This window comes from Ambystoma mexicanum, chromosome 8 (genome assembly GCF_040938575.1).
Source record: "Ambystoma mexicanum isolate Mex_15411 chromosome 8, UKY_AmexF1_1, whole genome shotgun sequence".
In the NCBI taxonomy this organism is placed as follows: domain Eukaryota; kingdom Metazoa; phylum Chordata; class Amphibia; order Caudata; family Ambystomatidae; genus Ambystoma; species Ambystoma mexicanum.
The window spans coordinates 973,684,309-973,690,308 of record NC_090929.1 but is presented as its reverse complement, the minus strand read 5'-3'; the positions used below and the strand labels follow the sequence as shown (position 1 = coordinate 973,690,308).

The window sequence follows — 6,000 nt, the reverse complement described above, 5'->3', positions numbered from 1 at the left end:
GTTAATTATCGTCCTTTCCTTGCGATGCTAATGTAGTAGATTATGTGTCCCAATACAATAAGGCAAGCACAGCCAAACATATGACTTTCTGCAGTTTAATCACTTGTCGGTTCAATTTCATGTGTACATTCACTTCCCATGTATTTGCGCCCATACACTGAGAATTACGGTAGATGGGAAAGCTTGAAGCAGGCAGAAAGCACCTGTATTCTGTGAAATACGGTAAATTTAACAGCACAGGCCAAAAGGCGTGTCCGGAAGGTATACGTCGGAAGCAAACACAAGCAGGATGAAAGAAAACACTCACTTAATTGACCTTGACTCGGCGTCGCTGGAAGTCAAGTTGATTGTAAGTGGAGCGGAGCGGCCACAGCTTTTAGGACAGCTGCAAGGCCTGCTCACGCACATAAATCGCAGCTGTCGAGACGAGCAGCGGCCACACTACTGTCACAGCTGCAGGCCCTGTTGCGCTCTCACAGACTCAGAGTCGAAGACGGTCAAGAGAGTCAGGTAAGATGAAAGCCTGGGACACACGGGGGGGCGGTGGGGCCTGAAGATCCTCGTCGCCACTTGAAGTGGTGAAATACACGCAGGATGACGTGGTTATTTAACACGTTATTTATTTACAATAATTGACTAGTGAAAGTGAATCGGCCCCACCGACCACGGAAAGCAACTGAAATAAAGCGGGTTTGAAACTCGCATTCCAATCATACGTTTCTATATTCTATCCATCCTTCCATCACGAGAGGCTCGCGCAGAGTCTCGTGATGAAAGGATGAAAGGATATTACAGTTAGGCTGAACTGTTTCCAGTTGCTCCAAAGCACAAAAAGAGAGGAATGGAGTCTATTCTTAGAACTTGCTTTACCCCAAGTGTGGGGACGCACAAGCACATCCCCTTCACACGCCAAAAAAGCTGCACGAAATTCACAAAATGAATCTCTATGTGTGCAGTAAAGATGCTCACATTCAGATGTCCATTTACACTCCCGCTGCCCAATTGGCAAATCAGAAGACGCGTCTGTGCGTGCTAAAGTGCACCCCTATTTCAGAGACAATCACATGTCCCTGTTCCTGTTTGAAAAAAGAGCCTAAGGATGCGCATTGCATGACTGTGCCATATCTGACGTTGTATTTAGTGGAAAGCTCCAATCCTACATGCATTTCTATAACTCAAACGGGGATAGATGAGCATTTTTTTTTTTACACAATGGCAGGCCGTTACACTGTGCAATGCTCTCACACCACCGAAGTCAGTGCCTGGGGCCTGTCAACTGCCCCAGCAGTAATGCATACATGGGGGCTGGCCAGCTCATCACTTGCCCTGCGACATAGCCCCCTAGAAACGTACAGGCCACCATTTGTGGATAAAGTAACCTTCTGCACATTTGCATAGCTTGGTATCTAAAATAGCACTAAAAACCGATTCCTATGCTCTATGTTAGGTGCCTGATCTTTTAGAATTATACACATGATGTACACAAAGAAATAGAGGCTGCAGCGTGGTACTGTGTGGACGAATTAACCTTCAGCAACTTGTAAAGCATATTAGTACCCAGCAAGGGTGAATGAGCTTGTAAAAAGCAAGCTCATTGGCCCTTGTCCGGGTCTTACATGCCCGACAAGCCCTGCCGTGTCCCGGAGATCCATGGAAAGGGAGAAGGGCCTATGGGTCATATTGCCTAAGTAATCACCCAAAGAAGAAGAATGTAAACAGGGGTGGACTGGAAAAGGGCTGGTTTTGCTGAAAATGGGTAGTATGGGGCCACTTGGAAAATTATTTCCAGGGCCTCTTTTGGTTCCCAGTCCACCGCCGAATGTAAAGCGTGTCTTGGAGTGAAGTAATCTAGGAAGCCCAGAACATCTAGAAATGGCTGAATAGGACTTCAACTGTGATATCATCTCCATTACCTGGTCCGATTTAGGCCCACTATTGCAGGCTAATGGATTTGTATTTCATAATTTCCGGCTCATTTGATATGTTTCCCTATTTTCTTCTCGTTTTCTTTTCCCTTTTCTTTTTTCAAGGGTTGTGTACACCCTTTAGATATCATGTATTCATGAATATTGTTACTTGGGCAGTGCACGTTTTTTTTTCACCAAAAACTATTCATTTTAGAACCAGAGAGCTAAAAGGCTTATCTGAGGACTTTTTGTTTTTAAATTAGTAACGTAGGTCATTTCATATGTAATTAAGTCATTAGGCTGACCAGATTGTTCCTGATCATATATGGGATAAGGTACCCCACGCCCCCAACATGTGGATATTGGCGATTGATTGCTGAAAAATGTCACAGAAAACTATTAAACAAGCAAGAAATGTGAAAACCTTTGTAACGGCTTTAATTAACTGCTGCATTGACAGCTGGAATTCTGACCTTTGCTGGCAAGCAGCCAGACTCTTTGTGATGTCACAACTGAAGTGTGATAGCTAATTAAGGAGCTGTTGTGATGCCATTTTCTTATTACAGGTCCGTTTTGTTGTCACAATTAGCCTGTAATAAGAACATTATTTCCATTCTTGAATATGGATGTTGCATGCTGGCACGTATTGTACAATGTTCATAGTGGTTAGGATAAATTGAATGTTTTAACAATTTTAAAGCATTTTACTATTTTTGGACATGGTTGTATTATATTTATGTGCTGCATGTTAATGTATGTGTACATTCTGAATAATATATTTTATTTTATTCATCGCCATGGGCTGAATTGCCGAAATATATTTGTTAGAAAAAAAGTAAATCTTCTCCCCCTTTGAATCCATGTTCCTTTTTATACCCACACTAATTGTGTTTGCCTTTAATAAAATTTAAACTAAATAGACCCAACTAATTTAAAACTACAAGGTGGATACCTGACTTTATTTGATGATTTATTTAATGGAAATGGCACAATAGTACACCAAAGCCGAGCACCCGTGGCTGTTGAAGAGTGCATTATGCAACAACAAACTGCGCTCAACATTCCCGCTCTCCCAAACCTCCTGAATAATATTCATCTCATTTGTAAACTCCCTTCTCCCCACTTCCTCCGGCCACCAGCCTCGGCCGAGCTACTTGGCTGAGCGCATCCTCCGCCGCTCCAGGAGCATTGTGAATGTCTGGCAGCCTTCTCCAGAAGGACCTTCCTCCGGCCACCAGCCTCGGCCGAGCTACTTGGCTGAGCGCATCCTCCGCCGCTCCAGGAGCATTGTGAATGTCTGGCAGCCTTCTCCAGAAGGACCTTCCTCCGGCCACCAGCCTCGGCCGAGCTACTTGGCTGAGCGCATCCTCCGCCGCTCCAGGAGCATTGTGAATGTCTGGCAGCCTTCTCCAGAAGGACTGAGTCATACATGCAGGACAACAAATATAAGTTACTGTACACTGTGGGGTGCAGTCCTGGAGCAGGTGCAGAACACGCTTCACTTCCATTTTAAACAAACGGGGACAGCAATTTTATATATGGAACTCCAGCATGATTTACACCTCTGAAATTTAACAAACAGCCCTCATGAGTCTGCCATTCTTCTGTATCTTATGCCACACATAGAATCAGACTATTTCCTAAATTGCAAGACTCTCAGCTTGAGTTCTGGCATTCTTAGGTTTACGATATGTAATTCTCTGTGTTACCGGGGCGTGTTCACCCTAAACTACGAAGAATACTTTACAGCCAATCGGAAGAGTCTACGAGCCCATTTATTATCAAGCAAGAACCACCCCTCCTTCGTCCTCCTTCCTGCTTCTTATTTCCCTCATCACTTTCTAAAACCTCTTATGCCCAGGGTCGGACTGGGACAAGAAATAGGCCCGGTCACCCAAAAAAAAGTGGCCCACCCCTCGCCTCAAAAAAGTGGCCCAGCCATGGCCTCAGGACTCTTGACCTCCGATGACATCCCCGAAGTGATATAGTTTGACCCCACCCCAAAGTGACATCCCGGGAAGCGATGAAACACAACCTTTCACCACTTGACAAAACAGGAAGTGGCATGAAATAGTATTGGTCCTAAGTACACTAAATCACTATGATGTTATTGTATAGCACTTACGCTTAAGCTCTTTTTTATAGAACAAAAATCCATACAATATCACCCAACCTGTGTTGGTACTCATTTACTGACCTAAGAAGGATGAAAGGCTTTTTGAAAAGAAAATAAATGTGGAAAAATAAATATTTTTTTTTTCAATTCTTTTTTTCTTGCAAGCCAGCCCAGGCATGGCCAGAAACTGGCCCCCACCCCCAAAGGACGACTTCGGCCCAGCCACGGGCCGAATGGCCGAGGGGCCAATCCGGCCCTGCTTATGCCCACTGACTTCATCCGTATAAACACGAACATCCTCCATTTTCTGGAGAGTATGAAATGATGCACATGCACCGAAAACACACTGAAATCATGTTACTGCAGGTTTCACTGCATGTGTATCATTTTGGATATGTTCCATTACGCAGACCTGGAACGGAACCATGGCTTGAAAACCACTCTGGGCAGTTCCCTACTACAGACAAGATAATGTAGGGTAACTCCACAACAACCAGACGTAGAAAAAACAACCAGCGATGGAAAAAGGCTAGGTGCATCCTTTTTCGAGAAGAACAAGAGCTTTATTTTGTATACAAAAAGGAAAATGAAGACAGAGATAAATCCACTTCTGTAGAGCTCTCGCTCGTCATCAAAGTAGTCTTCTCCTTATAAACATTGAAATCGTCATTCATGACGCATTCAAATACAGTACTCATCCCCCACCCTCATTGCTTACCACTTATTTACATGCTAGTGGTTGCCTATGGACCTTTCTCCAATTGGCTGTCCCGTCTTCTGCTCCATCTTCACCACATGTGGGTAACAGTCACGCCACTTCAAAGTGCTGCAAAGTAATTGGTTAAACTTTAAATGGCACAACCCTCTCTTTACTCCTGGCCACGTGATGTGCACATGGTCGTCAACATGTACTCGGCAGATAACTTCAAAGTCAGCCTTGTCCTTGCAAATAAAGTAACTATTTTATCATCCCAGACACACAGGCACCCCCCTCATGACTCCCTGCTGCAATCTTATAAGCATTGGCCTTTCTTCTCCCGGGTACAAATCATGGATCTTGTTCTCTACTGCCCCCAGTATCAGTTAACCCTCCCAAGAGGTAGGCCTGGTGCCTCACTGACCCATCCACTTTGTAAAGGATTTTCAACGTGTTAATATATTTTCCATAATCTAAATTGTTTGGGAGGGGCGGGATTTGAACATGCATCCCAATATATTTCATCAGTATTCGTACACAGTTTAAGAGGCAGGGAACCCTACAGACTGTGCCTGCTTTTCAGTGTGTTCTAAGAGCAGGTGGAGTCTACAAGGTTACACTTTAATCGCTTTTCGCCATGTTTTTACATGCCAGCCACCATTACCAAACTCTGCCAGATGTGCAAACGTGCATGATGAATGTTCTGTTTATCTGCATGAAGTGTAAACAGCAATGGAAAGCCCCACTCTACCTGGATTCCTGTGCCTGTTCATAGTGTATGCGGAAAACAATGAAAATCTGTCAGAATGCCACACTCTATGAGGAAGTGGCCGAATGAAGGCAAAGGGCTCAGGGGGCAAAAAAGACAGAGGGCCCCAGGTGGGTGGGTTATGGAGGCCGAGCCTAGAGTGGGCAGAGTTGCACAATGATGAACGTTGTTTTCTTAAAAGTTTGACTCGAGCTAGAGACAGCTGGGCCCCCTCGACAGGTTTTGCTGTTGATGTTGGTACTATTGAATGATTAAAACTGAAGCTAATATAGGACATTATAGGGTTCATGGAAATGGGCAACAACAAGGTCAATGGGAAGGGACATTGCAGGAGGTGATATCACAGGTTAATTCCTAGAGCATGCAGATCCCTTTTGTGCATGTCCCCGGTGTTCTTACCCCACACACTTGAAATGCCATTGAACATCACAGACCTAAAGTAGTTCACCTTTTAATCTAAAACATACCATGGGGCACCTTTTATGAGAGTGCTGCTTGTGGCACTTGAAAG

General features: G+C 44.4%; 1 long non-coding RNA gene across 1 annotated transcript in view; it reads left to right on the top strand.

Annotated features, from left to right (window-relative positions):
• The first annotated feature begins 255 nt into the window (after positions 1-255).
• The window catches only part of LOC138473702 (uncharacterized), a 166,403-nt gene continuing 160,658 nt past the window's right edge, over positions 256-6,000 (top strand). The window contains exon 1 of the long non-coding RNA XR_011268865.1: positions 256-510. This is a non-coding gene — a long non-coding RNA (uncharacterized lncRNA). The remainder of the gene's footprint in view (positions 511-6,000) is intronic.